This window comes from Oncorhynchus nerka, linkage group LG20, assembly GCF_034236695.1.
Source record: "Oncorhynchus nerka isolate Pitt River linkage group LG20, Oner_Uvic_2.0, whole genome shotgun sequence".
NCBI lineage: Eukaryota > Metazoa > Chordata > Actinopteri > Salmoniformes > Salmonidae > Oncorhynchus > Oncorhynchus nerka.
In genome coordinates this window covers 30349280-30368678 of record NC_088415.1, presented here as the reverse complement: position 1 = coordinate 30368678, position 19399 = coordinate 30349280, and the positions used below count along the sequence as shown (strand labels likewise).

Sequence of the window (19399 nt, the reverse complement as noted above, 5' to 3'; positions counted from 1 at the left end):
AGGGCTTTGTGATGGCCACTCCAATACCTTGACTTTGTTGTCCTTAAGCCATTTTGCCACAACTTTGGAAGTATGCTCGGGGTCATTGTCCATTTGGAAGACCCATTTGCGACCAAGCTTCAATATATCCACATAATTTTCTTTCCTCATGATGCCATCTATTTTGTGAAGTGCACCAGCCCCTCCTGCAGCAAAGCACCCCCACAACATGATGCTGCCGACCCCGTGCTTCACGGTTGGGATGGTGTTCTTCGGCTTGCAAGCCTCCCCCTTTTTCCTCCAAACATAACGATGGTCATTATGGCCAAACAGTTCTATTTTGTTTCATCAGACCAGAGGACATTTCTCCCAAAATAATGATATTTTTCACCATGTGCAGTTGCAAACCGTAGTCTGGCTTTTTTAATGGCCGTTTTGGAGCAATGGCTTCTTCCTTGCTGAGCGGCCTTTCATGTATAGATCTTGTTTAACTGTGGATATAGATACTTTTGTACCTGTTTCCTCCAGCATCTTCACAAGGTCCTTTGCTGTTGTTCTGGGATTGATTTGCACTTTTCGCACCAAAGTACGTTCATCTCTAGGAGACAGAACGCGTCTCCTTCCTGAACGGTATGATGGCTGTGGGGTCCTATGGTGTTTATACTTGCGTACTATTGTTTGTACAGATGAACGTGGTCCCTTCAGACGTTTGGAAATTGCTCCTAAGGATGAACCAGACTTGCTGAGGTCTACAATTGTTTTTCTGGCTCATTGCTTTTAATTTTCTCATGATGTCAAGCAACGAGACACTGAGTTTGAAGGTAGGCCTTGAAATACATCCACAGGTACACCTCCAATTGACTCAAATTATGTCAATTAGTCTATCAGAAGCTTCTAAAGCCATTACATAACTGTGTGGAATTTTCCAAGCTGTTTAAAGGCACAGTCAACTTAGTGTATGTAAACTTCTGGCCCACTGGAATTGTGATAAGGTGAATTATAAGTGAAATAATCTGTTTGTAAACAATTGCTGGAACAATGACTTGTCATGCACAAAGTAAATGTCCTAACCAACTTGCCAATACTATAGTTTGTTAACAAGAAATTTGTGGAGTGGTTGAAAAACTAGTTTTAATGACTCCATCCGAAGTGTATGTAAACTTCCGACTTCAACTGTAGTACCAGTCAAGAGTTTGGACACACCTGCTCATTCAAGGATTTTTCTTTATTTTTTTATTATTTTCTACATTGTAGACTAATAGTGAAGACATCAAAATGATGAAAAACACATGGAATCATGTAGTATCCCAAAAAAGTGTTAAATCAATCAAAATATATTTGAGATTATTCAAAGTAGCCACCGCTTGTCTTGATGACAGCTTTGCACACTTTGGCATTCTCTCAACCAGCTTCACCTGGAACGCTTTTCCAACAGTGTTGAAGGAGTTCCCACATATGCTGAGCACTTGCTTGATGAGATAGTCACCTGGAATGCATTTCTCTTAACAGGTGTGCCTTGTTAAAAGTTAATTTGTGGATTTTTTTTCCTTCTTAACGCATTTAAGCCAATCAATCAATCAAATGTATTTATAAAGCCCTTTTTACGTCAGCTGATGTCACAAAGTGATATACAGAATCAGTTGTGTTGTGACAAGGTAGGGGTGGTATAGAGAAGATAACCCAATTTGGTAAAAGACCAATCCAATATTATTGGAAAGAACTCCTCAAATAAGCAAAGAGAAACGACAGTCCATCATTACTTTAAGACATGAAGGTCAGTCAATACAGAACATTTCAAGAACTTTTACATTTTCTTCAAGTGCAGTCACACAAACCATCAAGCACTACGATGAAACCTGTTCTCATGAGGACCGCCACAGGAAAGGAAGACCCAGAGTTACCTCTGCTGCAGAGGATAAGTTAAGTAGAGTTACCAGCCTCAGAAATTGCAGCCCAAATAAATGCTTCACAGAGTTCAAGTAACAGACACATCTCAACATCAACTGTTCAGAGAAGACTGGGTGAATCAGGCCTTCATGGTCGAATTACTGCAAAGAAACCACTACTAAAGGACACCAATAAGAAGAAGAGACTTGCTTGGGCCAAGAAACATGAGCAATGGACATTAGACTCGTGGAAATCTGTGCTTTGGTCAGATGATACCAAATTTGATATTTTTGGTTCCAACCACCATATCTTTTTGTGACACAGAGTAGGTGAATGGATGATCTCCGCATGTGTGGTTCCCACCGAGAAGCAAGTAGCAGGAGGTGTGATGGTGTGGGGGGTGCGTTGCTGGTGACACTATCAGTGATTTATTTAGAATTCAAGGCACACTTAACCAGCATTCTGCAGCGATACGCCATCCCATCTGGTTTTCGCTTAGTGGGACTGTCATTTTGTTTTTCCACAGGACAATGACCCAACACACCTCCAGGCTGGTTAAGGACTACTTGACCAAGAAGGAGAGTGATGGAGTGCTGCATCAGATGACTTGGCCTCAACAATCACCCGACCCAATTGAGATGGTTTAGGATGACTTGGACTGCAGAGTGAAGGAAAAGTAGCCAGCAAGTGCTCAGCATGTGTGGGAACTCCTTCAAGACTGTTGGAAAAACATTCCAGGTGAAGCTGTTTGAGAGAATGCCAAAAGTGTGCAAAGCTGTCATCAAGGCAAAGGGGGGCTACTTTGAAAAATCTCAAATATAAAATATATTTGGATTTGTTTAACACTTTTTTTGTTACTACATGATTTCATATGTGTTTTTTCATAATTTTGATGTCTTCACTATTATTCTACAACGTAGAAAATAGTAAAAATAAAGAAAAACCCTTGAATGAGTATGTATGTCCAAACTTTTGACTGGTACTGTATAAATGTATAAAAAATAACAGAGTCCCAGGCCTCGTATGAAGTTACAACCTTGATTCCATTTAGATAAGTCCACATCTCAGGACATCTAATTTATAGATCCAGCAACTTTTGAGGTCTAAAATGTTTTGACCAACGTTCGGAGTGTATCTTCCCTTTAAGATTATTTGTTCATGTATATGGATGCATTGTTCTAGTGTAAACAATTCATAACTGGCTTTGGTATTCTGTGAGGAACAATGGAGAGGATTCTCTAGTGAGGGAGACCGACAGGTGTGTTTGAAGACTGTGTGTTCTAGTATTGTGTTCTCCATAATGTTGTTTTCAGAGCACACATACCACTTCACAACTAGACAAGACCCAATGTGCCTGAGAGGCATCCAATGCAAGCAGACATGCTCTTTAGCAGGAGTACAGTGAAAGAGGAGACCTGGAGTTCAATATTTAGCCTCATCTCTTAAACAAACTCCTCAGGGCCGAGCGTGGCTTTCCCCTCAATACTTAAACTTGACCCTGAGCAGCCGATGGCCAGGAGCATTTGATAGGCTATGGGGGTCAGGCCTGGCAGGGCCTTTCATGGGTTAATGTGTGCAGATGAGAAAGTGATGGTTTCTCTCAAATATATAAAGAGATCAATGACCATAATATCAATAATGATAATGAGCAATGGGATATTAAGCATTTTTCTCAATGTTGAAAATGCTTTAAATTGGGGGAACTCAAAATTAGATGTTAGATATTAAGATAGAAAATGTAGTGGGGTTTTTAATTTGATTTTTATGATCAAATTAGAGAGATTACAATCTGTATAGTAAAGTTTGAATAAAAATAATCACATCAAATAATGATATGTTAGTGTTCATGTTTTTGAATGCACTGTTAACTAATATTTTTATTATTACAACAATTGTATTACCTTTGTTTAACTAGGTAAGTCAGTTAAGAACAAATTCTTATTTACAACAACGGCCTACCCCGGCTAAACCCGGACGGCGCTGGGCCAATTGTGCGCCACCCTATGGTACTCCCAATCACGGTCGGATGTGATACAGCCTGGAATCGAACCAGGGACTGTATTGACGCCTCTTGCACTGAGATGCAGTGCCTTAGACGGCTACACAATATAATCAATTTCCACTAACATCGCTGCCTTCTCAGAAAACTTTTGCCAGAAGATTCTGGATGTCAAATATCCAGCTAACGAATTTAATATGGTTTGGAGGAAAGAACAACGCCTTACGGAGGTCGAAAAATACCCCCCAAAAATGGATGGCAGGAGTTAGAGCGTTGAGCCAGTAACCGAAAGGTTGCTGGTTTGATTAACTGAGCCGACAAGGTAAAAAAATCTGTCGGTGTGCCCTTCAGAAAGGCACTTAACCCAAATTTACTCCAGGGACACCATACTACTATGTCTGACCCTGTAAAAACAACAGATTTCACTGCACCTATTTTTTGTACGTGACAAAACACTATCACTAATGCTCTAAATTTGAGACTATTGCCCAGTAAGTGACTTCCAGCATTTTATGCTATTCTTTTTGAGAGCGAATATCATAGCCTACCTACTCTATGTGGATTTTGTGCTTATAAAACAACATAAAACATCTCAACTTTAGGCCTTGAAGATCACCTGAAAGTGCTTTTTCTTGACTGGTGAGTACTATTGAATGTAATAAATAAAAGAAAGCACTGGGCTGGGCTGGGTTAACAGATGTTTTGTGGAATGAAGGTGCTTTAATAATGGGTATGCCTGACTCCCCTTCCCCATGTCACTATGGCAACAACCCCATTGGGGCTTATGGAATGTCTCTCCTTCACACACACGCACACGCACACTCACACACACCCTGCCCCCACACAATCATTGGGGCCCAATTACCTGGTGGTGGTAGAAGGTGGCAAGTTGGAGCAAGGCTGTGGTTGCTAGACTGCTTGTGTGTGGCGGTCCCCAGGTGAATGCTCCACACACACAGAACTCCTCTCATATCACTTCTAAACCTCTTTCGTATAGGAACTCATCACAAAATGGAGTTATGCGTGTCGCAGTACTCTGTCACATGAAATGTGTCTGTCTATATCTGTGTCTAAGCCTAGTCATTCATTCCCATTCATAGCTCATCTCTGGTCAACTCAGGGGTAGCGAAACTCTTACCTTGAGTAGTGGGAAGACAGGAAGGTAATTGGTGAGAGACTTCCTAGAAATCTATGGTTCAGCACTGGTCATGATAATGAGAGCCCTTTTAGCATCACACCTGTGCTAAGTCCTCCAATTTCCTGTAAGACATGTCAATCTCTGTAATTATCCCACAGTCAGCTGAGCGGAAGGACAAAAGGGAGACAGGTGGATGAAACAACAGAACAGAGAACAAACAGATGCAACATATTGGCCTAATGAAGGACAAGTACTGACGAGCATTGACAGAACTGGAGTGATATCTCATTGTAAAGTATTTGTTAATTCCTGAGTTGCTTGCTTGATAATAGCAATGTGATAGGGCTTGGTTTACATTGTAAGAGGGGGAAAATCATATAGCTAGGTGAAATTGTAAAAAATGTGATAAATGAAATGTCATCATAACACACGGACTATCTTAATGACCTCACAAAATCAACAACGAATGGTCACAGAATAAAGGCTTGGATAAAATTGGACAAACACAATGGGAAAGTCAGTACAACAGGGTGTAAATACAAAATCCCCCATGCTATGATTACGTGAGAGCACTAACCCTTTGAGTAGTATCATGATGCAGCTGCTGACTTGGCTGTGTCTTTGGTGTGTGCATGTTTTTGTGTGCATGCATGCATGTGTGTGTGAAGTCGTCGTTAACGCTGTCTTTACATCCTCCATGCGTGACAGGCCAGCCTGATACCCATCAATACCCAAATGAGCTCAGGTTGTGCTCCAGCTCAACACTCTAGACCTCATTTGGAATGCAAATGAAAAGACTAAACAAAGCAAACCTTTCAGACCATTCAGGCAATTCACGCACCAATCCCTTTGAGGAAGGCTAACTTCACCCAGTGGCTACTTAAGACAGAGGTAAAAATCCTAAAAGGCCGTCTTTTTTTCTTCTTCAACACTTCTGTGCTTTGGGGACCTAGTTACCCATACCATAGTAGCATGTCTGCTAAATGCAGAAAAAGAAACATATATCAAATCAAATCAAATGCTATTGGTCACATACTCGTGTTTAGCAGATGTTATTGCGGGTGTAGTGAAATGCTTGTGCTTCTTGCGCCGAAAGTGCAGTAATATCTAATAAGTAATATCTAACAGTTTCACAATGTATCCCCAAAAATACATGTAAATCTAAGTAAGGAATGGATTTAGAACATATATACATATATGTCAGAGTGGCATTGGACTAAGATACAGTGACATAGTATAGAATACAGTATATACATAGGAGATGGGTGAGGCAATATTTACACACAATTACAGTGACTAAGATACCGTAGAATAGTATACAGTACAGTTTATACAAATGAGATGAGTTATGCAAGATACAGAGACATTATTAAAGTGACTAGTGTTTCATTTCCTTAAATTGGCCAGTGATTCCTAATCTATGTCTATAGGCAGCAGCCTCCGATGTGCTGGAGATGGCTGTTTCAGAGTCAGTGGTGTATGATAGAATACAATACAGTATATACATATGAAATGGGTGATGCAATATGTAAACACAATTTAAAAGTGACTAAGATACCGTAGAATAGTGTGGAGTGCAATTTATACATATGAGCTGAGTAACGCTAGATACGGAAACCTTATTAAAGTGGCTAGTGATCCATTTCTAAAAGTGGCCAGTGATTCCTAATCTATGTCTATAGGCAGCCTCTATGTCTATAGATGGCCTCTGATGTGCTAGTGATGGCTGTTTAGCAGTCTGATGGCCTTGAGATAGAAGCTGTTTTACAGTCTCTTGGTCCCAGCTTTGATGCACCTGTACTGACCTCGCCTTCTAGATGATAGCGGGGCGAACAGGGAGTGGCTCGGGTGGTTGATGTCCTTGAGGATCTTTTTGGCCTTCCTATGGCATATCATATTATTCCCTGAGTAGTCATTCCACTCTCACAAACACTGTGCTGTGTTATTTATATATATTGTTTACCTTAGTTGAATGCACTGACTGTAAGTCGTTCTGGGTAAGAGTGTATGCTAAATTACAAAAAGGTCATGTAAAATGTAAAGCCACTGACTACTCTACCATGGGTTGAATTTACTGTTGATATCATGTTCAAATTAGATGGACTAGATGGATTCTGCATAATTCTACTCAAACCAGTGTATATCTGTGGCATGCTGCTTGGAACAATCCCCTTTCTTCTCACCTGCTTCACAGCAATCTCTGCCATGCCCCCTCCCCTGAAACAAGATCTATGGATATGGCATTGCCTGCCTTGTTGAAGATAATCAAGTCAATTACACCAGGCCCAAGGTGGCTGCCTTGCTCAGCCAGCTAGCCATCCTTGGCCAGGGATTAGGGCTCAGCCTCACCCCCATCAGCCACAGTGATTGATAGACCAACATACCCTGCTCTAGGCCCGACCTGGCCTAACCTGGCTCACCTCAAACCGTCTTGTGTCTGTCTGTTTGTTTCATCTGCCTGTACTTTGTTCACTTGTCATCTGGCTTTAAACCAGTAGGGCTTTGTTAGCCACTGAGGCTGGAATGGCTTCTGTGAACAGAAAATAGAGAGACTGAAAGAGACAAGGGCAAAGGGTATTTCAGGTTATGGCTATTTCATATATACACTGACAAGTATGCCAGAGGTCATGTGGGTTTTTTTCACAAATTATTTTGGTAGGCTCTATAAGATTTGCTATCTATATGTTTCCCTCTCAACATGGTTTTGGTTTGTTTCTGGGCGTGGACCGGGGCTCATGGATGATGTTGGTGTAGTTTGTGTTGTGATAGGAACTGAGGCCGTTCCCACAGGAGCTCAGGCTAACGTCATAAACACATACAATGTACCTGGGGTGGGAGCGGCGGCGGGCTTGGGTGGGGGCAGGTGAACCGGTGAGGTGGGACAAGGGGGTTGGACTGGGCTTAGTCTCAGACTTGATTGGCCACTGCAGCACATGGGACACACCTGTGAGCGCCAGAGGCTAAGGAGATTGGCTGCCACCTGAAAATTACACCTCACCTGTGGGGGAGGGAGGCCAGGCTACATGTAAACCTATCCCCTTTACAAATTCAGTCTACTCGTCTTGAGGAGCTTAACCAGGTAGCGTCGCCGTGAGCTCCGGGAAACTTGAGCCGAGTCTTCACGACTTAAACCTGTTGAGTTGATTTTTGGGGTTCTTCGCCTCCTCGTTGGGTGTCTAGTCAAGCCGAGCTAATTCGCATCTTTTTCCAAGCAAACATCGAAGAGTTGGTCTCTCTGCGAGAGGAGGGAAGAGGAAGACATATCTATGAGGCAGCAGCCAGCAGCCACAGCCAGGCTGGCTCACTTGACCACACCTGGGAAGGAGAGGGTAACCCACCAACATGATACCTCCTTATTTGTTTTAATTTTAGTCCGTGTACGATTTCCTCTGACATTATTTGTGATACATTTGCTTTGTCATCGCACCAGCTTACAGGTAGACTGAAGCGCAGTTGTATGTATACTTATGTAATAGTCAGGAAATGGATGGCAAGCCAACAAGGTCGTTGTATAAAACCGTTGGTGCTTGTATGCTGTTACAGGAAGAGCATGAGTTTAGGGGGAGGCATATTATAAACTGTATCAGATTCCAGTCCATTTAAACAGAAACAAAAGAGCCGAACGTTAATTCCTAAACTGGAAAGACCAGTTGGGGCAGGTAGAGGCAAACAGACAGACTTGTCAAATGATATAAAGACAGCAGATTTTTCCCTCCATTGTCACACTGGAAATGCACATTTGGAAGAACATTAAAGCAGTTCTGATAATATTTTGATAATTGTACCACTTCAAAAGCTGATGATAACCAATTGACCTGAAATATTTTCATTATTTGACAAAATAAACATTCATGTATTTTAAATATTTTAAAACATTTATTCTGATTTGAAAAAAAGATAATGAAGGCATGGGAGTGTTTTGACAACTTATCTCTGCTACCTGTTAAATAAGTGTCAACGCAGCCTTTTCTTAGGATGTTGCATGTCTAGAAAAGGAGACTAAAATACCAAGGCTAGGCCTGTTCTTACTTATTTCATTTGGCATGTATAGATAGAGATTTCAAATAATAATCTGTTTTTCCTAACCTTTTGATGTGAGAAATACGAGGCTTACATAGTGGATGTATGCTGAACATAAAATGTCTGCTCATCCATTTTAATCTTCTGTAGGATTTTGTTATTTTGTTTGACTTCTGGGAGTAGAAAATTACCATTAGGATGGTTATGTTTTTGGAATGTTGCAAGAAGATTGATTTAATCTTTTTCATAAATGTTAAAAGGTGTTAAAAGGTGTTGTTGATAAATGGAGGGAAAATGTTGACCAAATAGTGCAGTGAATAAGGAGTGAGGTGGAAGATTTTGATTGGCGGAAAGACGGACATTCGTTCAATTCTTTGAATGAGTAATTCGTAATTGTTTACAGCTTTTTAAAGATTGACTATGGGTTGGGCATTACAGATATCATAACTGGTCTGTAGGGAATTTCCATAGAATGTGACTCACTTGATTGGTAAGCCATACAAAATGGAGGTTGAAATTTGAAAATAGTTTTTTTAAACTTTTTTTTTTTACAGCTTAGAAAACAGACATGCAAAACTAAGAACAAGCTAACTATGTTAACCGTAATGCCAATCACGGAATAAAGTGAGAGATCAGGGAAAAAAACATTGAGTTTGTGAACTGAAGAACATGCAGTTTAAATAGTTATGACTGTGACTAAGCAGCTTTTGCCATAACTGTTTTAAACCATTAACATTATGGTTGATGTTGGTGGAATGCTGTTTCTTTGTACCTAGATAAATCAATGTCAATAGCTGCTATAAAAATATGTGAAATATTGACAGGATTTTAAGAACAAGTTAAGAAAGAAAGCATTTTCAGACAAATCATGGAAATACATTCATATTGAAGCTAGGAATAGACAATAGTAATGTGAAGTGGAAATAAAAATGTATATTTGTGATACTTAAATCAAGCCAAACTGACAAATAAAGGACTTAATTACGGTGCCATGCATGAGGGAGGCTAGAAACCTTTTTTGCTTAACAAATTTCACTCATTCATCGGAAATACTCAAAATGAAAGGGAAAGTAGTGAACTATGAAAAGTGATAGTTCTCAACTGAATGAATGAACCATGAAAGATAGTAGAATAGTAAATATATAATTTAACTTAGTAAAATAGCAGAGGGAACCGAACAATGTAGTAAATATTGAAATGAAACAACCAAAGAGAAATAGCTGAAAAGCGACGAATCAAGCCACTAAGCTTTTACTCCCCAGTAGTCTGGAGGACCAATTAGTGGTGTTGATAAGGTCCAACCTTAAGTGAGGTTTTGGATTTCACCGACATTCTTCTCCACAAAGACGCCAACTATTGATTAAGGGCCAGGCTGGTTTACCTATCAGGTTCATTTCACAGTGGAGTCCCATTCCAACGCAGAGGGCAGGGTTACCTGATCACACCTCATTCACTCAGTAAGGCTACAGCGTGGGTAGCCGTATACGCCACACCGAATGAACAACCTCTCCTACAATGGAATAATTTCACTCAAGAGCCAAAACAGGGACGAGTTTCAGGGGACAAAACTTAAGCAAACCTTAAAGAAGGAAGGATAACTGAGGAAATGCATAGCAAGCACGTGGGAAGTAGGAAGTCAGGAAAAACTAGAAACTGTAGGGTCTACTTGAATTTAAATATGTTTTATTTCCATTGTCCTCTTCTTCATTCTACAAGCTTTAATACTCATTATTTCTCCCTAATCTTTTTTTTCTCTTTCTCTCTCTTTCTCTTTAGGCCTGCAGCCCTGGTGTATAATGCTGATGATTAACTAAATAGAGGCTGCAGCAGTCTGTGAGAGCAGGGCGGCTTAGCTTTCTCATTTCATGGGCCCTGACTGACTGACCGGGAAGAAGCTGAAGTGTTCGCAGGCGCTGGCTGCTAAAAATTCAAGATCTTTTCCTTTTTACCCCCCACCCCCCTTTACTCACTTTGTTTTGTTGCATTCTTTCCTTTTGGGTTCCTTTTCACAACGGTAAGGTTACAGGTACATTCTCCACCTCTCTTCACTGCCTGTTCTTTTCCCTCCCTTATGCTATCTCTCTTTCTACCTTTCTCATTCACTCAGACTCTTCCATTTAGCTCATTTGTAGGATGACGGGAAACCTATTCTTTCCCTCTGAACACAGGATTGTCTTGATTCTAGTTTTGTTTCAGGTTTAGAGAAAAAAATAGCAAAAAAATAGTTAACATTAATAGATATCAATATTAGTGTAACTATTGCTGACTTACTGTACCAGGTCTCAATAAAATTAGAACGAGTTATAGCAGTTATTTGACAATGCACGATGCAAATAGTTTGTTGCCACTGTGATTGTTGAGTTATTGTACATATTTGAGTGGTTGATCAGTCATGTGTCACTATTTTAAGTGGCAATGTAAATAGAATGACTAACTAAGGAATACTGGTATATATTATATATGAGTCTTTATCTTACATAAATATAAATAATTAGCATGCAGCATTGTGCCACTTCTAATGAGTGTGTTGCTTTCACACTGTGTACCTGTGAATAGCCCACGTTTTTCAGTAAACAAAAGCTGTCTCAATGACCTTCTGCACACACTGCATAGGCACAGGCTAGGTCAGTCCAGCATTCCTCCAGGCTTTCAACACACTACAAACACAGAGAAAGGAGGTACAGGAAAAGGGAAGGCATTCATTTCCCCTTCGTTTTCAACATTTCATCAAATGACTGTTGAAATGAATATGACATGACATACATTGTGCTACCTGTGCTACCATCTTCAGGGACATGAAATGTGAATACGGAACAACAACCCCAAGGCCTTGTTGCTTTAGTTTTGAGTATGAAAAATGCAGTGAGTTTTGTCGAGAATGGATGTTAATAATGCAGTGGTCCAAAAAATACCCAATTGTCATACTTGAGTAAAAGTAAAGATACATCAATAGAAAATGACTGAAGTGAAAGTCACCCAGCAAAATACTACTTGAGTAAAAGTCTAAAAGTATTTGGTTTGAAATATACTGAAGTATATTTATTTAAGGATTGCCAGGGGCACAATCCAACACTCAGACATTATTTACAAACAAAGCATTTGTGTTGAGTGAGTCCGCCAGATCAGAGGCAGTAGGGATGACCAGGGAAAAAAAATATATATATATAATTTTCAGAATGAGGTGAAAAAACAGCCTTACCGTTTCGTAGAACCAGACCAGTCAGAACAGGTTTGGCCAATCATTAACATCCACTGTGGCCCACTCTCCTGAGGCAGAACCTAACCTACAGTCCCTACTAGAACAAAGTCTGCCATACAACAAGTTGTATTTTGTTGTGTCGAGGCGAGTTTCAAATACGTTGTTTCCCCCCACTTCATCTCTTGTTTAAGACCTGGGGGTTAGGTGATAAATTGAACTTGCTATTGTTAGTTTGAGTTTGAGATAGTAGAGTCCACCCATAGTAGAGTCCACCCAAGGCCACAATTTGTTGTGTTAACTGAAGTGGAGTTCTAATGGATATTGATGATGAGTTGCATGTGTGCCTGGGGAGGGGGTATACTTGATTTTATATTATTATAGTTTCTCCTTTCTGTGGTAAATACAGATGTAGCTTCAGAGATGTGAAAGACAGAACTTCTCAGGGTCGCCTACTGTTTAGTACACCTCTTTCTTTTCATAGTGGAATGTTCCTGAAGTCTCAGTTATGCACATAGGTGGGGCTTATCCCCACACAAACCTACCCAAAGCAAGGTTAGTCTTTTATCAAGTTTTTGTCAGTGAAAACCAGGAGATAACACTACACATTAAACAAAATGAACCTGTATTGTAAAATGCTTAGACGAAAATATTATTACTTCGATCCGTACACATATTGTGATCTGTAAAATAATCACTTTTATGACCCATTGTTTGTCTCCTATGCATGTATTGGATGGTCATCCCCATCTTACAAGGCAGCATTGGATATCATCAATCTCTCTAATACTGCCTGGTAATGATGATGCTAGCCATCCGCTAACTACAGTGATATACCACACCATTTACAACGTTAGCTAGCTACCATAGCTTGGCGGCCATTTTTTTCTCTCAATGAAATGCTCTGGTTTACGCTGAAATGGCTTTCAGGATCCATCTTACCTGACAGTGCTGGATTGTACAAAAAAGTTCTAACACTGTCTGGTAACGATGTTTCCTGGGTGACCCACCTACCTCCAGAGATACACCTCAGCTAAGGATGTGCTTAAAGGGTCAGGTGTGACCACTTGATGAAAGCACACCATAGACAATACCTGATCAGATTATATGTAGTGTTAGAACTTGACTCCAGTTTGAACTCTGTATCTTTCTTCAAGGATTTGATGTCTGATATCGTCACTGATAAGAAGACTTGGTTTAGGGTTGCATCTATCTGTAAGAGATTGTCTTAAATCTTCTTCTATTGACACGCCTTTATTCCACTAGCTAAAACTATGCATCTGAAAGAAGCTCCATTTTACCTCGTCATTTATTTGTAGAAAAGATAGGCCTATGAAGTGCTTATTTTGTGAATTGTATTGGGAAAATATTTGGCAATCCAAGTAATTGAAATATCTCAGTGTTCCTCAGTTAAGAATCAACTCAAAGAAATGGAGAAGATTAGAGGCGCGACTGGCAATGGCCTTTCCCTGGGGAACAAGTAGAGGAGACCCAGCATTTGTAATTCCACTTCCCTGTTCTAGGGTGGCCCCACCCAACCTGTGTTAAAGAATACAGGTCGGTTGACGGTTCAACCGGTCGCACCGCTACTCATTTTCGTATCACCTCCCCTCTGTAGCGTGTGGCTTGTGTTGTGTCACCGTGATTGGTCCAGCACCGCTTATCTACATGGCACATCCTGAAACTGACACAAGCTCACCTGAGCACTTATGATAAAAATAGACTCAGCAACATCCTCCTTGACTCCTTACCACTCCCCTTCAGCCTCACCTCTCTCTCATCCCTTCATATGAATGATTACTCTTTTTTTTATCACAGCTAAATATATCCCACAGCTCTATCTGTAGTGCCTTTTGTTGTTTTACAAGGCTTCATTGGAGAACCTTTGTTCCAATTCGAATTTTAGAATTCTGTTGAATTTTTTTCATAAACAAATGATAAATAGCCATAGACTTAAATGAGTTGATCCCTTATGGCAAACTACTACCCCGTTCCATGTCGTCTTCCAGGAAGAAAAATACATACCAAATTAATAGGTAAAGCCTTTAAACAGACAGCACAGACATTGGCAAATAATAAAAGGAGCTGGCAGAGCCTAAATGTTTGTTTAAGGAGGGAGAATTACCTCGCAAATATTGAACCATACCTTTATTGGCTCACCTCCTGTTGTTTGCCTTTATTTATGACATAGACACAAGGAATGGTTCAATGTTTTTTCCCTTTTCACCCCCTCTCCTTTCCAAACGGTTAAAAAGACAATTTGATGTTGTACTGAACCCAAATGTGGCATATTTATTTAATTTGCGGTGAGAGGGCACCACATTTTGATGTGAACGTTCAACCAACAGAATCTAGTTTGTCTTTATTCATGGCAAATCATTGTAAATGTACTCCATATAACATAGTCTTTGAGAATATGAAAACGATAGAGTAGTATCCCTGTCTGTGTGTGAGACAGACAAACAGACGAACAGACAGACAGACATACTGTATCTTTTCAGCCTGTCTCTTCCTGTATCTCATCCTGTCTCTTTCAGCTGTCTCCCTCTGCGTACAGTGGACGGTTGGTTCAGAGAGCGTCCTTCAGTCCTAGCTCCCTAGCCTGTTGATTGGCGTCTTACCAGACATGGTTAGATCTAAATATCCCTGTCTAATACTGTCTGGTAATGCCGTCCATTGAATGGCGTTTACTTCTCTTTTTCCTCTCTCCTTCTTGTACAGAAGTTTGAGCATGGCCGTCAGATTTCTTGGTGTGTCTGACCTCTTAGGCTTCTTCTATGTTAATGTGTGTATACAGTGTGTTTGTGTGTGTATATGACCAGTGCATAGACACATTGGTTGAAGTGACAGATGGATTGGGGTGTATTCACTATGGTCATGAAGATAATGACAATACAGGAACTATGAACCTTGCACTGGAAGATTGATTCAGTTGTCAGTGCTCTTCCATGTGCCATGTGTCAGAGTTTATTCCTTAAGCAACGGCCCAGGATGGCCAAAGAAATACAGCATTTTGGGATATACACATATGTGATGCCATAAGTAGTAATTAAAGTAATTAAAACGCTTTAAAGTAATTAAAATGCTTTAAGGTGCTTTTAAATCTCGCTCTGTCTCTCTCTCTCTGTGTGTGTGTGTTCATAAATATACTGTATCAAATATTTTATATTTAAACGGATGTAATATTATCTTCATGTAATAAAGCATTTAGAACAGCATTTATTCGACTTTTAAAAGAAAGATTTGTGTGTTCGTCACGGTGTCATGGTTACTAAATTCCAAATAGGAACATTGTCGGGAATTTGACATTTCTCCAGTACAGTAAATTAAAAAACTATAAATTAATCCATTATTGATCTAATTTATCAATAAATACTGTCTATACTACAGCCAAGCGATAGATACACATATATATTTTCACCAACGTTATGTAATATGACATGACAATATCAAATAAACTTGAAATAAAACAATATTTGACTTTGTCCCGTCCTTTTTGACTGTGATTAATAAAGTGTTGTCTGAATGCATTTAATGATCTTTCTAGTTGCATAGTTTTGTATGAAGGAATGTAAATGTGATCGATGTGTGCTCTGGTCATTGTGTTCAGGGGGACTCTTCACCGAGCGGAATGCCTGGCCCCAGTCAGGTGGAGATCAGGTTACATCTGAACAGAGCACCTTTTTAAATCCCTCAGTTTACTCATGAGGTCCCCTATCAGCCAAGCCCTCATTGTGTCCCGACTCCTGCTCTAAAGCAGCTCATAACAGGCTGCCCAGTGTGTCTCGTTGCTAGGCTGAGAAGCATAGGGCCACTTTTCACCGATTCTAAGGTCTTTTACACACACACACACACAAATAATACAGCCCCATTGTTGTTTAATTAAAGCTGTTAGAGCTCTGAGGGGTTCACTGGAGCTCTGATTATATCTGGAGGAACACAAACACAGAGTTCATTTAAACATTTACTGAAACAAGCCCTGGACCTGATCTCCCATGCAGAACATGTAATGAGCAAGTTAAAGGGTTCAAAGGAAATTGTCTTCATCCCTCACTACTATAAAAGGGTTTTCCAATGGTAATTCACATGTATTTTGTTAACAATTAGGCAAATGACTGTATCACTGACATGCTATGCAATGAATGAACTGTGTTTTTATTTCCCTTGATGCTTTGACTGAACACCAACTTTTCATGTGATTTTGGAGAATATGGGGGGGGTAGTCAACTAGCTGGATATCTTGGCTATGCATGACATCACAGGAGAACTCCAGTTCCAGGCTGCCCACACAGTAGTTGGTGGAGTGAGGATTCCAGCGCCGGTCTATACATGCTTTGGTGCCATCCAACCAGATTCCTGCAAGTCACCGCAGAGGGTGGGGTTCACCTGGGTTCACCGCTGAGGTGGAACGGCCCCACAACAGAGGCACGGGGGCTGTGTTTAAACGGCTATGACATGCCGACAGACTGCTGACGTACTGTATAACTGTCACGCATACACACGTACGCGTGTACACACACATAAACCTGCACGCAACCACATGCAAGCACACACACAAACGCACGCACAGGGAGGGAACTCCAGTGGAGTGAGTCAGATAGGTGGAACACCTAGAAGGATTTACAATATTGTGCCATAGCTGGTTCATATTCGTTGTATTTTGAAACCCAAAATGAAATCTAGTTCTGTTCTAGATCTATTGCTGGTCATTGAACTTAAACTATGATACTTACAGAAAGAGCAAGCAATTCATAACTATTTCAATTGAGTGTCACCTTGTCCTAGATAGATTTACACAGTTATCAAAACGTCATGCCAGCGTAAGCCTACATGAAACACAGCCCTTATTTTAAGTATTTCTAAAATCCTCTACGGGAAAAAAAATGAATGGTGGAAAAATGATTGGAACCATTTCTCTGTTTGACCGCAAGGTTTTATGGGTATTATGACTCATACTCTGGTACTCTATACAGTCTATTGCTGTGTGCAGGACATTAATCTACATTGAGTTGGGGTGGGAAGAGTACTGAAATAGCCTACTCAGGTAGAAGTAAAATTACTGAAAAAAAAGGACAAGTACTTGGAAAAGCTACTCATTTACAGTAACGATAGTATTTGTAATTTGTTACTTCTTACCTCTGGTTTACAGTATTACATATGAAAAATTATTCAATATTCCACATGTATACTTAAGCTACATTATAAGAGAAAGGGGATACCTAGTCAATTGTACAACTGAATACCTTCAACTGAAGTGTCTTCTGCATTTAACCCAACCACTCTGAATGCTTTAATCGACATCCACGTCTTCAGCGCCGGGGAACAGTGGGTTAACTGCCTTGCTCGGGGGAAGAAATACAGATTTTTTCCCCTTGTCAGCTCTGGGATTTAGTCCAGCAACCCTTCAGTTACTGGCCCAACACTCTAACCACTAGGCTACCTTTCAGACCTCATCAATGCTTGGGTGGGCAGACTTCTTTCCAACTCACTGCACTGGTGGTGGGAAAAATGCTCTCAGAATCATGTCATCTTTAGTATCGGGGGACAAAGACATAACAAGCTTTTAGGGGACAGCCAAAATGGATAAACGTGGATGAACATTTAAGACACTATTTTCATTTCAATATACCTGCCCTCGGTACACTGGTGGTGGGAGAAGCACTCTCAGGAACATGTCATCTTTAGTATCTGGGGGACAATGGCTAAGTTTTAGGGGACAGTCAAAATTGATAAACTGGTGGTGGGATAACGCTCAGGGCCATACAACCTCTAGTATCTTGGCAGTGGGGACAAAAACAAAATGTTAACAAAGATTAGGACTGAATGATGGCTCCGGAGGGGAGGGCTGCCGTCTTATTGGCTCTTAACTAATCGCGTTATTTTATTTGTTTTTCGCGTTGTTAGTAACTTGTTTTGTACATAGTGTTGCTGCTACAGTCTCTTATGACCGAAAAGAGCTTCTGGGCATCAGAACTTCGATTGCTCACCTCAAACTGGACGAAGAGTTATTTTTCAATGAGTCAGACAAGGAGGGATATACTACTACAGACACCCAACCAGGCCCACATCACCCGTGATTTGCCGGAGAAGGAAACAGATTTAGTGGAAAAAGACCAGAGTGCCTTGCGAGGATTAGCTGACAAGTGGCTAATCTGCCATTGCCTTCCTTCCTGCTTGCTAATGTTCAATAGCTGGAAAATAAATGGGACGAGCTGAACGCATGTATATCCTACCAACGGCACATTAAAAACTGTAATATCTTATGTTTAACCGAGTCATGACTGAACGACGACATTAAGAACATAATCTCCATCGGCAGGACAGAACAGCAGCCTCTGGTTAGACACGTGGCAGGGGCCTATGCACATACGTGAACAACAGCTGGTGCATGATATCTAAGGAAGTCTTGAGGTTTTGCTCGCCTGAGGTACATATAGCTGTAGATAACAATCACAATCATAAGCTGTAGATCGCACTATCTGCAGTTGAAGTCGGACGTTTACATACACCTTCGCCAAATACATTTAAACTCAGTTTTTCACAATTCCTGACATTTAATACTTGTAAAAATTCCCTGTCTTAAGTCAGTTAGGATCACCACTTAATTTTAAGAATGTGAAATGTCAGAATAATAGTAGAGATAATTATTTATTTCAGCTTTTATTTCTTTCACCACATTCCCAGTGCGTCAGAAGTTTACATACACTCAATTAGTAATTGGTAGCATTGCCTTTAAATTGTTTAACCTGGGTCAAACGTTTAAAAAAATAAAAAATATTAAAATATTTTATTTTTGCATTTTCCAATTAAGAACATTCAAAACAAAAGTGAAAAGATATTAGACAACGATAGGACAAAGTGACAGTAACAGACGAGCGTAACAAAAATAAATTATAATTATAATTATATAAACAAACATACAATAATAAAAAATAAAAAATAATGAGACATTGGATCACCTGCCGTAGGCTACATATTCTACATTACGTGTGAAACATTATGTGAGGATGTTTCACACGTAAGCCGGTCGCATCCGCGCTTCGGTCTCCTTCGGTCTGCAGGTTGTATAACTTTTTCATTACATTTCATTACATTTCATTATAGTACAACGGTCTGATTTGTCTAATCTTAGCAATTTCTTCTTAGCTAGCTACATAGCCGTCGTTGTATCAAAGATAAT

General features: G+C 40.2%; 1 long non-coding RNA gene across 1 annotated transcript; it reads left to right on the top strand.

Moving 5' to 3' along the window:
• Positions 1–8075: 8075 nt before the first annotated feature.
• LOC135562916 (uncharacterized) lies at positions 8076–15694 on the top strand. The gene is made up of 2 exons (XR_010460154.1): positions 8076–8332; positions 10800–15694. It is a non-coding gene; the product is annotated as an uncharacterized LOC135562916 (long non-coding RNA).
• The last annotated feature ends 3705 nt before the right edge of the window (positions 15695–19399 follow it).